The sequence below is a fragment of the Herpailurus yagouaroundi genome, unplaced genomic scaffold (assembly GCF_014898765.1).
Source record: "Herpailurus yagouaroundi ecotype Mexico unplaced genomic scaffold, PumYag 196, whole genome shotgun sequence".
Taxonomy (NCBI): Eukaryota; Metazoa; Chordata; class Mammalia; order Carnivora; family Felidae; genus Herpailurus; species Herpailurus yagouaroundi.
In genome coordinates, this window is record NW_024412427.1 from 6,706,939 (window position 1) to 6,724,088 (window position 17,150).

General features: G+C 46.3%; 1 long non-coding RNA gene across 1 annotated transcript in view; it reads left to right on the forward strand.

Moving 5' to 3' along the window:
* The window catches only part of LOC121012197 (uncharacterized), a 105,892-nt gene extending 91,863 nt beyond the window's left edge, over positions 1–14,029 (forward strand). Inside the window, exon 4 of the long non-coding RNA XR_005782011.1 lies at positions 13,354–14,029. This is a non-coding gene — a long non-coding RNA (uncharacterized LOC121012197). The remainder of the gene's footprint in view (positions 1–13,353) is intronic.
* The last annotated feature ends 3,121 nt before the right edge of the window (positions 14,030–17,150 follow it).

The following is a 17,150-nucleotide window of genomic DNA, read 5'->3' on the forward strand; positions in this document are numbered from 1 at the left end:
TTAGTATCACTTGTAATAACCTCAAACAAATTAAGAAAGAAGCACCCACTGTATGCCCTCATCCCATTTCACTTTCTGTTCAAGTGGAAATGTTTGGTTTAACCTCCCATAACCCTACATGGATATGAACTGGCTCAAAGAACTCATCTGAAAGGCCCACTGGACTATACCCTTGCAGAAATCCCAAGACTCAAAGGATTGTTCGTTTTGATGGGCAATAGACGTAGTGGTTAAAAGCTAGGACTTTGGAATCTTTCACAAGCGGACTAATGCATTGTGGCCTGACTGCATGCATGATCGCTGTCCTTTACTTTGTAGTCCCTTCACTTGTTGGCTTGGGTTCAACCATGTGACTTCCTTGGTTACTGAGTTATTTGCAAACCTGATGCAAGCGACATCTTGAAACGCACATTCATATTCCTCCTTTCTCCTTTCTTTTGCCCAAGTGGGCTGCTTCATTCTCATACTTGTTTCTTTCCAGAAGCAGGTGCTGTTCTAAGCTCCTGGAAGAATGTGAGGGATACATGGAGAAAAGCCAAGGTCATCTTAGACGACTTGATAGCTAGCTGACTCCCCCACTCCCCCGAAAAGTGAGAAATCCCAGCCGAGATTAGCAGAGTCACCTACCTAGCTCCCAGTTGACTTCGGAGACATGAGTGAACCAGGCAAGACCAGAAGAGTGTAGCCTCCTCGAACCTCATTAACAATACATGACTATTGGTTTGAGCCAGTAAGTTTGGGTGGCTTGTTGCAGGGTATTATGGAAGTGATAGATCAGGGTGAAATAGGTCCAAGTGAAAATCCCAGGGCTGACCTTTTTTAGCTCTAGGACCTTTGACAAGTTACTTAATCTCTCTGCCTCAAGTTTTGCGTCCAATAAATGGGATCTGGCAGTGTTTATTTCAAAACACTGTTGTGAAAAGTGATCAAGTTGGTGGGTGAAAAACACAGCGCTTAGTTATCGGTGTGTTGAAGAAATCAGTAAATCTTAGATGTGATGTATAGGAGACGTGAAGGCAGAGGAGAAGGAAAAATAGAAGGGCAGTGAGATCTTCTGTGGGTCAAAAGTTTGGGTTGCTCAGCATTCTGGGTATCTAAGAGGAAAAAAAAAACCATTGAGATATATAAACCATTAGGCAGCCCATCCATTCATTACTGAATAAACTAAGCTCTGTGTTTTATAAGATGTGTCACTGGGAGGTTGGTATGCTTAGTCCTTGTGAGCTTACTCCCTTGGAAGACATTCTTCACCAAATCTTGCTTCCAGATTTTACCTTTGGTATGTATCAAAGCTGTTTCCTCAAATAACCGCCTAAAAACCACTTTTGTCTTGGTTCCAATGTTGCCATAAGGGTGTTTTCCATTTTACCTCTCAATACCCCCGTTAGAAGTTGTCACATAACATACTTCTTTGCAATATAGCAAAATACAGAGAAAGAAATGGGGCTTATTATATCTCCCTAGGAATCAACTTATGCCCTCCTTTTTGATAGACTTTCCTCTTAACCCTGACCACCAGGAAGCTCAAATATATTACTCATCATAACAACTACATTACTCTTAAGTTTAGCATTCTGTCTAATTCTCCAAAGATTCTGGTTTCTTACGAATACAGAGTTTCTCTAATGCTCTTTCTTATATGTCATATGTTTTAGCCACCTCAAGTTGTGCATAAGCAAATGGGCCTTTTCTAGTGTGTGACAACAGTCTAGAACCAAATGTTCACAAACATTTGTAAAATCTAGATGAGAAGCTGTTTCCTAAGGGCCTCAGCTCAATCTCTGAAACCTGTTTTATGGTCGCTCAGCCTTGGTTTTGGAAAAGTCATCAGGTTGCTAAACTGCTTTGGCGATCATAAAACAAAGTTTTCTCCTAAACAGAGGAAAAGGCTCCACGAAGGAAAAACTTGTTCACAGAACACAGAGTGAGAAAAGGCCCCTCAGAAGCCTTGCTGGCATCAGTCCCAAGCTCATGTTACCAGGAATATTTACATTAAAAATATATCTCCAGCTTGACCAGCAGCTCTGAGGTCAAGCTCAAAATCCTGCCTGGGAGTTCTTTGGTTTTATTACCATTTGTCAGCTCAAGCTTTGGCTATGATTTCCCTGCCTTCTGAGGCATGAAGGCAAACAGAGCAGAGCGAGGGCTGGGAATAGCAGCCCCGAAAGTGTGAGGTGGGGATGAGGGGCTTCTGAGGTTTTTCAGCAGGAAGTATCTGGTTGAAGTCCTCTTGGCCAAGAACTTTCCTTTTACATACCGGTCTTTTTATATGCAAGGAAATGCCCACAAGGGAGGTTAGTAGGACTAAGTAGGCAAAAAGATTGCCTTCTTTTCTGAGACCTTCTCCTAGAGATAAACTTACTTGGTCCCCTTTCCCCACCCATCCGGAACCGCCCCGCCCCCCCCCGCCCCGAGAGGCCTCACCAGCTGGAGGAGTGAGAAGGAGAGATTTATGAAGTTTCCTTTGTAATTAGAGCTATAATTGTATTTTGATTTTCACTAGGTTGCTACTCAGCCTGACATTAACAAACACCTGCTGGAGAAACGTGTAAAATATAATTTTATTCTTCACATTGTTTTGTTTTAAAATAGTTCAAGGATCTATGATTAAAGAAAAATTAAGTGAATAAATAAACCATTCTAATTTCAGTCCCTCTCAATAACAATACCAGCCAAGGTAATTCTGTGAGAGACATAGTACAGGAAAAAAAAAAAAGATTATTGTCACACAGAATTGAGGTCAAATAATTCCATCACGTTGCAGTAACATATAAATAGATTTCCAGCTCTTACCCACATTCCAGTCCTGGTTCTGAACATCTTGTCCCAAGTCATGCCTCACCTTTTACTCAGTGAAGCTTCCAGGCTTCTTAGTGGATTGCTTTTTCACCAGTGTTAGTTACCTTTTGTAGTTTGGATTTGACCTTAGGGCAGTAATTACCTTTTGATCTTTCACTGCTGCATTCAAATCTATTTTCCAGTTCATGGATTCTCTCTTCAGCTGTGTCTATTCTGGTATTTAATTTGTTCATTAAGGCATTTTAAAAAATTTGTTTTCTCTATTTTTTCCTAGAAGTATTATTTGGCTCTTTTACAAATATGCTATTTTTTATAGCATGTTCCCATCGTGTTTCTTATTATGTCATTTCATCTTTAATCACATTTAAAATTATCTGATAGAATATTGCAGATTATCATCGTCCACTCAAATCTTAGAGTTACCTGTGTATGTTGCAGACTCATTGACTCTCCCTTATGAACTTATAGGCTGACTCTTGGTTCCGCCCCTGCTTTGGGCAGCCCCATAGGAAGAACACATTCCCTCTGGGTCGTGATAAGGAGACAGAAAGTTTTTCATTTTACAACACCACAATCCTTCTGGTTTTTCATTTTACAACACCACAATCACATTGATGAGTTGAACACAGACTAGAATGTGGATGTGCAGCTTCATGATTAATAGCTACATCCTCTTAAGATGGCAGGAGAAGCAATAAATAAACAGCACCTAGAAGCTCTTTAGAGCATATAGCCTCAGGTTAATTCTTATAACAGAAAGTATGACCTCCTCCCTTGATGTGCACCAGAGACTTCCCCAGTACATCCTCCATGGAGTGCTCACCAGACTACAAGTGCCTCTTCCTACCACCGTTCCCATGGATGGATGATAGGAAACCTTCTCCCCTGTTTCCAAATATAAGGAAACTAAGGGTCAGAACAATGAAATAATTTTTCAAGGTCATATTAGTAAGTAGAAGCGTTAGAATTTGAACATTCCGATTCCAGGGCCTATGTTTATTTTCCCAGCAGTAGAAATCAGAGGGGAGTGGGCACATAAGCCCACTGAATCAGAGGCCCTCCCAAAAATGAATAGTAAAGGCAAGTTTGCTTTGTGTCTTTTGTTCTATGTTAAAAATGAATATGAGTCTTATATATTAATTCATAAAATTTTGTGTCAGTTTTTTTTTTAATTTTTTTTTAATGTTTATTTATTTTTGAGAGAGAGAGACAGAGCACGAGCAGGGGAGGAGCAGAGAGAAAGGGAGACCCAGAATCCAAAACAGGCTCCAGGCTCCGAGCCGTCAGCACAGAGCCTGATGTGGCGCTCGAACTCACGAACCGTGAGTTCATGACCTCAGCCAACCCGGACGCTCAACCGACTGAGCCACTCAGGCGCCCCTGTGTCCGTTTTAAAGTGAAGAGGAGAAGATATTCTGAGTTAAATTGCCTAGTTTTCATCTTAATCCCTTTGCCTTTGTAGATATTTTTCTCCTTTTTGTTGAGGCCTGAGCTAGCTGCCCTCTAAGAATCCAGGCTCCCTCACCATGATGGTGCTGTTATGGGACTGTGGCTACCTGATCAGGAACGGAACTTCCTGACCCTTTTTGGGTAATATGACTAAGTTCCTTACATCCAAAGGGATATGGGTAGAAGTGACGTTCCGTTTATAATCATGACTTGTAAAAATGCCCCAACTGCAATTTTCCTCCCTCTCCATCTGACACCCCCACGTAGATGGACATGACACCCCCATGTGGATGGATTTCCCAGGCAACCTCGGAAATTATTCTGTAAAGATGGCCAAGCCTGCATCAGCTCAGTCCTTCTCAGGGAACAGAGAAGGACTCGCCTCTTCCTTGCCTCTTCCAGTTTCCCCTGGCTTCTAGCCTTGCTTGGCTTAGAACTCACATCTCTACTGCCCTCTTATAATAACAGGTGATTCGATTTAGGACCCACTTGGATAATACAATATACACCCCCCCACCACCACCACCAAGTCAAGACCCTTAACTTAATCACATCTGCGAAGACCCTTTTTCCTTATAGGGTAACATTTATAGGTCCCAGGGATTAGGACCTGATCTCTTTGGGGGCCATTCAGCCTAGCACACCACCAAAAAACGGCTTGAGTTGACCCAGAACCAAAGACCACGAGGGAGGAAGAGGCTCTTAAAATGGGGAGAATGTTGAATCGGGGGCGACTAAGATCTTCCAGTGACTTCTTCAGTAAGGATCAGAAAATCCAATTTGCACACGCACAAACATGCACACTGGGTGAGGAGAGGGGTTCACAAGCTCTCAGCAGTGGCTCAGGCCGTGCAGAGAGCCTCACGGTTACCCGGTGTGCGCACTGAAGCCCCGAGGACGTCACCGTGGGGGGCTGCAGGCTTACCTCCATCCCCCCCCTGTTACTTACTCGGTCAACAAACGTTATTCAGAACTGTGTTCTATGTGCTGGGGATACATCAAGGGAGCAGCTGAAAGCAAGAGTCCCCATCCTTGTGGCGGGTTTGGCAGCGAATAGGACCCTTGGTTGATGGCGAAGTTAATTGTAAATAAAAACATGCCAGTTTCCAGTCTTCTGGCGTCCCTCCTTGTTTCCTTGACTCCCCAAAGATGTAAAGTAGAAACCAGTAAGTCATCGCTGGGCACGTTCTCATCACTCAGGTTGTGTTTGGTCCTTCTCTCAGAAGTGTTTTCGATTCCTTTTTATTTGGGGTTGATTTTTTTTCTCAGCACATAGTAGGTTGCTGCATAATGTCCTATTGATTTGTAGGTTAGAATTACTCTCCAAGGACTGGGGCGCCTGGGTGGCTCAGTGCGGTAAGGGTCGGACTTTGGCTCAGGTCATGATCTCACAATTCGTGAGTTCTAGCCCCGTGTCAGGCTCTGTGCTGACAGCTCGGAGCCTGGAGCCTGCTTCGGATTGTGTGTGTGTGTGTGTGTGTGTGTGTGTGTGTGTGTGTCTGTTCCTCCCCCACTTGCGCTCTCTTGCTCTCTCTCAAAACTAAATAAACATTTTAAAAAATGAAAAAAAAAAGAATTACTTTCCAAGGACAAAAATGTACTCTGCGCCTGAAACTTCAGCTGCACAACCTTGTGCCTTAGTGTTTATATAGTGTTTATATATATATATATATATATATATATATATACACTTTTTATTTTTTTAATGTTTTATTTTTGAGAGAAAGAGACAGAGCGTGAGCAGGGGAAGGGCAGAGAGAGAGGGAGACACCGAATCTGAAACAGGCTCCAGGCTCTGAGCTGTCAGCACAGAGCCCCACGTGGGGCTCGAACCCATGAACCGTGAGATCACGACCTGAGCCAAAGTCGGATGCCTAACCAACTGAGCCCCCCGCGCGCCCCTAGTGTTTATATTTTTGTCCATCTTTCCTTGCGGTCAGTGCATTGCCTCTGCCCTCCCCCCACCCCACCCCACCCTCCGCCCCAGTTCTCCCATTTAAGCTCACACGGGGCTGTACAGGCAGCCAAGAGACAGACAGGCAGCTTGTCACAGCCCCACCGACACCCCAGCCTCTCCCGTCGGGCCCCGCTCTCAGTACAACCTGATGAAAAGATGTCACACCGCAGACAAGCGGTTCACCTCCTCACCTCTCCCCTTTGCCCTCTGCCTTGTCTAAGCAGCAGTGGGGGGAGCTGGGGGGGAGCAAAGAGATTAAATCAGGTAGTTGAAAGCTAACACCATCTCTAAGCAACCCTCAAAGCGAACCCAGGAATTTCAACTGTAATATTATCCCCCAGGAAAAGGAGCAAGAAAATGAGAAAGTCAGTGCCTTGCTGGGCTCAGCATTGGGGGTGCCCAGGCCCAGCTGGCGACAGGGAAGGGACAGCAGCCTGGCCTTAGCTGGAGAGCATCTGGGGGCAGAAAGAAAAGTGGGGCTCACACAGACATCCATGTGGGAGCAATCAGGAACATGCCTGCCAAGGCTCCAGGGCTCTGGGACACATTCACAAACTCCAAACAAGTGCATGGGAAAGATATACTTTGTTTCCTTCCCCCCAATCCCACCCCTTGCTGCCCCGCTGAGAAATGCTGGGTGTTGTGTTTCCAGGGGAGGCTTTTGTGGCTAATTTTGAAAAATGAAGCGAGCAGGTAAACTAGAGCTAATGGCCCCAGGCCGGGGGCAGACATCTGGGGCAATGTTGACTTTGCTGTGGGAGAGCCAGCTGGCCTTTCCACCGCTCTCCCTCCAACCCCTTCCCTGCCCGCCTCCAGGGGGCCTTCGGCTCCTAAGCAGCCAACAGCCCAGCCCCTTGCTTACAGCACCAAAAATGTTTGTTTTTTATGCATGACCTTGGCCCGAGCACACCTGGACAGTGCCCTCTCCCTCATCCTGAGGGGCAATGGCTTCCCACCATCCCTGCCCATGCCAGGGGACGAGATTCTCAGACCCGGGGAGAGCCAGACTTGGTAGAGCTTGTGATATGAGCTCATCTTAACGACCAAGAGGGCGGGGAGAAAAGTGACCTCGATGCCAAACACTGTGCCAGCTGGGTGCTTGGCACACTTTGTCCCTGCAACTTAGGACATATGATTTTTTTTTTCTCATTTTATACATGAGAAAACTGGCGTGTAATGCATGTAACAGAACTAAAGCCACAAAGTAACCAGTGCTCAGGTTAGATACAAACATAGGTCAAATTTAGTGCAAGGCTGAATGAAGCGTGTTGTTCAGGAGGTCCTGCTGGCCCGGATGCTGCCTGGGCTCTGCCGGCTTACTTGCTGGGAACCTCAGGGTAGGTAAACTTTCCTCCCTGAGCCTTGTTGCCCTATGTGTTAAAGAACAGGTAATAGCTTCTGCTTCTTGGATTGTCCTGATGGCTGAGTGAGATGATGAACGGAGAAGCTTTAAAAGGTAAGTGACCCGTGCAAATAAATGCTCAAAAGGTATTTGCTATTGATGTTAGAACATTAGCGATCTTTCCACTGTACTGTACGTAGTTGGTTTCTAGAGAGTAGAAAAGTGCTTAGCTTTTCAGCACATATAGTAGGAGAGCCATAAGGTACGTGCGGATATCCCAGCTGGGCTGGGGCTTCAGAGAAGGACATGTCACCCCAGGGCTGAGAAGCGAGGTCTGGTTTCCCCTCGTCACTGCGCCAGCAGCAGAAGGTCACCTTCCCAGAAGTGACTGGAGTCAACCCTGTCAACACCCAGGAATCCACAAGACTCCTAGAATGGAGTTCTCCAGTGCCTCTTCCCCATCCTTTCTTTGCCTCGATCCAGGATCACGGGCATAGAAGAGAAAACGGGGGTTAGGAAGCCCCTTGTCCCTGCTAAATGGTCTCATTCTTTGTCCGTCCGTCCATCATCCATCCATTCATCCATCCACATTTTCTTAGCATGGTTCTAAGTGCTGCACAGGAAAAGAGAGGAGAAGAGACATCTACGGTGATACCCGGATGTAAGTTTATTGCAGGAACAGTGCCCCGCCCCTTCCCAGCCTTCACTGTAAGTCGGAGGTCTGGGCGTGTGCAAGGAAGGTGTAGGCACCCGCGGCCAGAACAGCACAGGCACAGGGTAAGGACATTCTGTGGATGTGATCTGACTAACCATTTCGTGTTAGCCGAACACAGACTCTTGTGTCTGTTTTTACTCTTCCACTCTTGCCCTGGAGCCCCGCGGTCTCTCACCCGCACCGCCCCTCCCCCCCCCAGCCAACGCTCCACTGCTCTGCCTCCCCCATCCAGTTGTATCCTTCTGACTTCATGTCTGCGTTTACAGGGAGGGACTGTCCAGCAGAGCTTCAGACTGAGCTCCCATACTTTCACAAAGAGCAATTCCGTGTTTCCTTCATCCAGAACATCAAACAATATCTCCCGCGGGGCCCCTGAAATCTATGTTGCCACCTCGTTAATGACTATCTGGGGGAAGGTTTTATGAGGTATCGGGGCAGATGTGAACAGATATGGGAGAACGGATGTCTTCTAGCCTGAGTCATCATGGGGTAAAAGCAATGCTGACCTTTTTGTGTATCTTCCCAAGTCATTAGCATGCATTTACTGGGTTTTTGCCCTGTGCCCGCCCTGTGCTCATGACCCTGGGGAGACACAACAAAGCAGGGTTACTTTGATGGAGGAGTGTGATGGCTTAGCCTCAAAGTCTGCAAAAAGAGCATGTGAGGGCAGGGTTCCGATCCTTCCTGCTGTCCTGGTGGCTGCGGTGGAAAGTCACAGTGTCGGGGCATCCAGAAAAAGATGTGGATACTTCAGTTTCTGGGAGGGTTATCTGCTGGCTGTAGAGACAGTACCTAGCATAAAGTGAATGCTCCGTAAATATTAACTGAATGGATGATTCCATGAACAAGTGAATGAGTGGGTGGTGGGAGAGATGTGGCAGCTGATATCCCGAGATGGTGATGATGTGCGCAGTGCTGTCAGAGAGAAGAGGTAGGGTGGGGAAGACCTTGACCTAGGAGATGCCCAGCACAAGTTAAACTATGTACTTTAGATTCTGCAAAGGAAACAGGACTTCAGGGCAGCTTTTTAATCACTGTAGGGAAACTGAGGCGTAAGCCCAGTCAACAGTACTGGTTACTATTGGCTGGTATGATAAAAGAAATAATAAAGGCCAAATAGGTTGAGCTTTTATTCTATGTCAAGAACTTTCTAAATGCTTTAACATTTACTCTTCAGAGCCAAGCACTATCACATACGCGCTACGTTTATTCCAGATTTGCAGAAAAACGGAAAGGAAGGTAGAGGCTAAAAAGCCTTCCACAGGGGCGCCTGGGTGGCGCAGTCGGTTAAGCGTCCGACTTCAGCCAGGTCACGATCTCGCGGTCCGTGAGTTCGAGCCCCGCGTCGGGCTCTGGGCTGATGGCTCGGAGCCTGGAGCCTGCTTCCGATTCTGTGTCTCCCTCTCTCTCTGCCCCTCCCCCGTTCATGCTGTGTCTCTCTCTGTCCCAAAAATAAATAAAAAACGTTGATAAAAAGCCTTCCACATTCTGAGTGCTAAGGTTCAAATCCAAGTGGTCTGATCCCAGAGACTGCATTCTTAAAATGATCATAGAGGCAGGGGAAAAGTTCAGTTCCGCGAGCAAGTGGATGTCTGGGGCTCCTCCCACACAAAAAGGGCAAGATCGTGTCAGGACTCCACCCGTCGTCCGGGAGGCTAAATCAGTCCTGCAGGGTGGACACGGGGACTGGACAGAGATGTGACTGGGAGCAGCACAGTCACATGAGGGGGCAGGGACCAGGCTGTCAGGTTGCTGCTGTGGACATGCTGTTCTTGGTGCACATGGCTTACACCTTCTCTTCCTTTCTCTTTCTGTCTAGTCCTGGCGCCCACACTCCTGCGTCTGTCTCTGAGCTGCAGCACCCAGCTCCGTGCAGGCGGGTTCCATCTACGTCTCCTTCTCTGATTTGTCTTCAGGTTTCCACTGCGCTTTCCCGAATGCCTTCTGGTGTGTGCTCTCCATGCCTTGTCAGCAGCTACGACCTCCAGCAAGGCCAAAAGGGAGCCATCTTTGTCCCCAACTCAATCTGCACCACCTCCCCCCCTTCTCTCTCTCTCTCTCTCTCTCTCTTTAAATATTTTTTACGTTTGTTTATTTTTGATAGAGACAGAGCACACGTGGGGGAGGGGCAGAGAGAGAAGGAGACACAGAATCCGAAGCAGGCTCCAGGCTCCAAGTTGTCAGCACAGAGCCCAACGTGGGGCTCGAACTCACAAACCGTGAGATCATGACCTGAGCTTAACCGACTGAGCCGCCCAGGCGCCCCTCCCACTTCCTCTCTTCTGCCCACACCGCCGACATTCTGTCTCCCAGGGCTAAGCCTCAGAGGCTCCAGATCACTCTCTCTCTTTACATAACATGAAATCACTTAGGAGTCCTTGTCAATTTTCCTCTTATAACTGAAAATTTTTTTTCGTTAAATTTCTATGCCTGCAGCTGTTCCTTCCTTGCCATTCCTACTGCCCATCCCTGAGCGCAGTTGCTTTGTGTTTGAAATAGCGCATGGACTCTCGGTAGATTCTTGCCTCCAGTTTCTCTCTCTTTGGTTCCATCCCCCACGCGCTGCCAAACCAATCTCCCTAAAGTGCACTTCTGAACATGTCAGTCCCCTGAGCCACAAGCTTCAACGGCTCCCCATTGTCTGCCAAATAACGTCCAGATTCCTTATCATGGCTTTTCACATCCACTTAGATCTGGTCTCAACTCAGTGCACATTTATTGAGTCCTGTGTAGTCCCAGACCCTGTGCAAGGCGTTGTAAATGTAAAACTGAGCCCAGGATGCTTCCTGCCCTTGGGGGAAGAAAAAGAAGAGAAGCTGGTCCTCAGATCTCCAGCCCGTACTTCTTCCCACTCATGCCCACTGCCTAAGGAATGAGTGTGGATTTTTGCTCTTCTCCGGAACTTCCTTGGCACTTTCTTGACTCTGTGTCCAGGAATTTCTTCATTTCCTTCAACAACCAACCCTCTCCTGGTTTACTATCCCCTCCTTATATAGACAACCATGAGCGGCCCTTTTGAAGATGAATGCTTCTGACCACTCTCCTTTGCACGATTCTCGTGATGGATCACGGTCCGCTGTACGTTACAGATTTGCGTCTACCTTTATCTCCGTACCTTTATTCCCCAGACCGGTGTGCAACAGCCAGTCGGTCCGCTGAGGATTCATTTATGTATGTTCTTAGAAAAAATCAGCAACCTTAGGTACTGTTTTCATTCAACAAAATGTGGCAGTTTTTTTCTCCTGTATGCCTCCTCAGAGAGTTCACCAATTGTGTTTTATGGATCCAGAATCCGTAAGAGAACGGTGGAGTGTCTTAATGTTTTCAAAACATAGGAATATGGGATATTTTCCTCACATCTATTTTATTTTCATACGATTCGATCACATCTCCTGGAAATAGGGTTCCACGGAACACAATTGAGGAGACCCTGTCCTAGAAAATGAGACCATGGAGTAATAGTGAGAATAATGACGCTAAGAAAAACTTGTTATTTGAACATTTGCTCTGTGGTAGTCACGACACCAAGGGCTTTTCCATGCAGGTTTTTATTTAATTTTCATGAAAATCCAATGCACAGGTGGTAATTTTGACCCATTTTGCAGGTAAGGAAACAGAGGCTCAGAGCTCTTAAGTGATGTTCCCAAGGTCATTATTGTCATCGAGAAAGTAGTTAAACTACAACATGAAACCAACCTAGCCAACCCCAGAGCCTGTGCTCCTTGAGGGAGGGGGGCCTGTTTTTAAAATCTCTGTGATCCCTCTCGCCCCCAAATTCATAACGGTCTGTGACTCTCGAACACACTTACGCCTCTGCTTTTGCAGTCTGATTTTTGCATCCGTGCTTTGATGCTTTACAACAGAGAGTAGAAAGAACACTGCTACACTGCTCCTTGGCTCGGGAGACCTGAGTTTATGACCCCAAATCTGCCTTTAATTAACCATGTGTCATTAGGCAAAGAATTTCTTCCCTCTGGGGCTCAGTTTCCTCAGCTGTAAAATAACAGTGAGGTTGGACTCGTTGATATCTGAGGTCCTTTAACCTCTTTTCACCACGCTCTTCTTTTTGCCAAGTTTCTGTGATTAATAGAATTAGATGAGCCCTTTGTTGCCTATTGTATCTGCCACTGAGAGAGCTGGAACCGTCTCTCAAAGGAATCCAGGCCATGGCCAATTCAATGTGTTGACTTTGAGGCCACCTCGATGACCCACACAGTCGCTGGCAGCATGAGGAGCAGAAGCATTGCCTTTTACCAAATATGTTCTTCCGTTAGAGTATTTTTTTAATGTGAAACATCAAATGAATTTTGAAATGTTATCTGGATGATATAAGTATAAATGAGTAAAAAAAAAAAAAAACCAGATGGGATACATTTCCCTTGCAATATATATGTGATTAAAAAATTGAGGGGAAAAATGTTTGTAGCAAATATGTTTTGGATTTTCTGAACCAAAAGCTCTTGCAGAATAGTTTGAGGCCTCCAGAGTACCAGTGTGCAGCTGCTTTGGCCGGCCTTCAATGACCCATCAAACCCCAGTCGTCTTGGAAACCCGCCTGCATCCTGGGAAGTGTTCTCCATTGAGCAGCTAAAATGGCTTCCAGTCTTCCAGGGTAACATAGTTTGACTATAGTTCACCTCTTGGGAACCTTCGTACAAACAAGATGTCTATCTCCTGACCCCAGAGCCGTAAGTGGCATAGCTTGAAGAAACACAACAACCATAGAGGCTAATGTTCGTTTGGGGGTTTTCCTGACACAAAGCACAGAATTTCAAGGATGGGGAATTTCACCGGTAAAAATGTCTCCCATTGAATTATTCTTACCCGTTGAGTGAGGAATTCGGGGTTAGCCTGAGCAGCCATAACGGTTGGAAGGAAGAAGAACAACGAAAGGGAACGGGGATGATTCTCTCGTTAATTAAAATGCTCTCAGGCTTGGACTGACAAGACTTGGATTTCAATGTGAATTCTGCAGTCGTTAGGGTAATGCTAATGCTATAATTTTAATGATGGCAGTTAGCATTTATTGAGCACTTCCCATGTGCTAAAGCCTTAAACTGATCATTTTACTTATCTTTTTAACACTGGTAGCAGAGTCTGTTCGTGCCTGGCCCGGTCACCTCTGCTTATCTCCGAGGCCACCACTGATGCTGAAGAGAACTGTGCCTCTCTGCCTCAGAGCGTCCTCTGGCCACAGGAGGGGTTTGGCCCACTGTCCTGGACAAGCAAGAAAGGCCAAGGTGTTACAAGAACCATCACTAACCCCCAAGCCACGAGGGGCGTCAATTGGCGAATAAACTCCTACTTTCCTTGCCCTCAGCAGACAGTTCTGAGACGTGATCTACATGGGTTCGCAGACAGTCCCAGTGGGATCACTGGAGGAGTTAGTGAGACAGGGATCCAGTGAGACAGACACCGGTGACATATTGCGTGGGGAGAAGCCCAGGAGGGTTTGAAGCATAGTGACCCGAATACCAGCGAAACTGGAGGGTCACCGAGCTGGGAGCGGCCACTGTCATACTATACCTTTGTTGATTCCCCCATACAGGCCTATGTGCCACAAAGATATCTTGAGGCTTTGCAAAAGGATCAGTAGGGTTGGGGTTTGGTACATCTCACTCTGAAGAGGCACACTTCTGGTTTCCTCAACAGGAATAAAACCGAATGTTTTCATTGTTCTTAAAATACCATGCCTTTAGGGGCGCCTGGGTGGCGCAGTCGGTTAAGCGTCCGACTTCAGCCAGGTCACGATCTCGCGGTCCGTGAGTTTGAGCCCCGCGTCAGGCTCTGGGCTGATGGCTCGGAGCCTGGAGCCTGTTTCCGATTCTGTGTCTCCCTCTCTCTCTGCCCCTCCCCCGTTCATGCTCTGTCTCTCTGTGTCGCAAAAATAAATAAACGTTGAAAAAAAAAATACCATGCCTTTATTTTCTAATTATAAAAGTAAAATATACCCATCTCATCAACCATGAAAATTAATGAAAATATCAGGAAACATATATCCATAATCTCTCTAACGCAAAGACAAGTACTAGCAGCGAATGCTCTCTGAATGGATTTCTTTACCCATAAAATGGGGATAATGAGAGAACATACCTCACTGAGTTGTTATGAGAAAGAAATGACTTAATGCTACTATTTTCCTTAGAAAAGTGCCTGATAATTATTAGCTAGTGTTATAATTTTCAAGACATTCCGGACATTTTCCTGGGCACTTTGCATGGCATCTCCTTATGTCTTCTCACACACTTACACACGCTCACGCACACACTCACGCACGTGCATACTAACACAAATAATCCACGTGAGCATTTACCAGATGACCCACGTTACAGCTGAACCGAATGACCAATCTAGAAATGAATTGTTTTCTTCTTTCGTGGCAAAGCAAAGATTGAAGCTCGTGTTTGCTTTACTATGTTTTTCTTTTTCCCCCCTGGAACACACCGTGTGTGTGAACAACATGAAAAGATTCTTGAACCTTCGTTACTTCCATATGTTTGTCACCCAGTGCCTTTCTCAACATTTCTCTCTAGTAAATAATTAGTAGTAAAACCGCTAAAACAAAAATGACCAGTATTCTTCTCAGCCTTGACAGCAAAACCCGGGAGAACAGAGGATCCTGTTCTGGGTCACTTCCTCCCGTGCCGCAGGGAGCTTGCTTTAACAATTATCCACTCTTTCATTTGGTTTCTCAATTTGTTTTTCATGGCACCACCCCCTCAGCCTCCAAACAGAGTCAGAGGTTTCCCATTCTAAGAAGGGTCTCTTCCCTTAACTTTTACACCTTATGTATTAGTTAGAATAGGTCACCTGCAAAAAACTGCAAAATCTCAGTGACTTATACAGTCCTAGTTTACTTTTTGCTAATAGCAGGGGGCAGGACAGGCCAATGGTGCGGGTCCCCATGCTATGCAGTCATTCAGGGATCCAGGGTCACTTTATCTGCCATTTCTGCTTGGAGTCCTTGTCTTCCTCTTCCTTCTGTGGCCGTTGGCGGGGGGGGGGGGGGGGAGACAAAATGGAAGCTCTTCAGTGGCCAGTTTTATGGCCCAAGATTGTAAGTGATGCACATCACTTCTGCACATCACGTGAGATTGGTCAGAAATAATGACTTTGCCCCGCTTACGCTAGAATAGTGCCAGGAGGTAGAGAAGACCCCGGGTATAATAAAAATCGTCAGTCTTAGTCATGCCGTTGTAAGCAACCCCTCATCTCTTCCTATTGTTTCCCCTTCTGTCCTCTTTGAAAGAAAAAGAAAAGTTGCTAACCTCTGAATAGGGTGTTACATTTAACACAGCATTGACCCACCTCGGCGCTCACTCTCCCTAATGTTTTACAGCCTTGGATTAGCACCACCACCCGCCCCCGCCCTGATTCACTGTTCTCAAGGCACTGAAAACCGGCTCCATGTCAGAATCTAGCACCTAGAACAGAGCCTGACACAGAGTAGATGGATGTTCAGCTTCCATTGGGTGGATGAATAAAATACGTAATTTTGGCGGTATCGGCTTCTTTCTTTGTGCGAAAAAAGCCCTTGCCATCCTTTGCTGTGTCAGATTCTGTTCTAGACGCTGGGTAGTCACTGGCTGAGGCCGTCACGAGCAGATGCTGAGACAGAGTTTGACATACAGCGTTTTATCAGGCGTTAACACTTTTGGAAGGGGGAGGCGAGGAGTAAGATAAGGCAGATGAAGAAGGCAACTTGTGGTGGAGGCCTGACAAAGACTTAGGCTCCCATACAGGAAGTTCTGCGGGGTCATTCCGGCCACGGGTTATGGGCCGCCCTGGGGAAGGTGTGCCCTTGGGTGAAGTGGACCTCTGCGGCTGAGGCAAACCCTGTAGGAGCTGACAGCTGAGATGCCTCCTTCTGTGAAGGCACACGTGAGTGGCATAGTTCTCTGTCCACAAGTGGGACTATAATAGTAAATGCAATATGGCTTTTGCTCCAAGATCTAGTAAGAGACGTGATCATACACACTGCACATTTCAAAATAACCTAGTAAATGTGATGATAAAGATTTGCAGAAGGTGCTTTGAGTGCTCTGAAGGGGCATTTGGACAAACTTAGGTGATAAAGCTGTTCGGTTTCCTAGATGAGTTTTAAACGTGAGGTTTCCTAGACCATATGGCCCTGCTCTGGCAGTTGAAACATGCACAGGAGTCAACAGGAGAAGAAGTGGACAGAAGGTTTTCCAGACAGTGAATACAGCCTCAGCAACCGTATGGAGGCTATTTCTTCTCTGACTTCTCCGGGCCACTCCTTGCCTTACTGATATATAGAGCAGTTTCTTTATTTTCCCCTCTTGCTTCCTAAATATTAGATCTACCTAATCTCTTTACTTATGTTCTCTTTTGCATGAGCTATACAAATTTCCCTAATGCCCTCACTAGCCCCCAGCTCTAGCAGCCACTACCTCTAAAGTAGCCTCTCTCAAATGGGATCATTTGATGATTAGAGTGGATCCTCTCCACTCTCTCAAGGATGGTACATAGCTAATACCATTTCCACGCACAGGAGGAAGGTCAATTCGTTATACTCAGTGGATGCCTTAGGACATCTGGTTTAATTCTTTTGGAAACCCGATTGAGCAGGGCCATTCTAAACCGAAGACCCCAAATTTGTATCTGTGTCCTCAGCCTCCATACTGAACTTCAGTGCTATTGAGCTGATTTCCAGCTGCCCCCCGTAAATCTACAGTATTGCAAACTCCACGTGTCCTAAGCTTCCCCTCTTTCCCTCCTCACACTTGCTCCTAATTTTGATCTTTCTCTTTGAGTCTGTGGTATCACCAGCCATGTAGCCATCAGGATCCTCAGCATCCCTTAGTGGCCAGCATACCTCGGGGACTGTCGGGTCCTCTAAAACGTCCTTCCGTTTTTTTCTCATT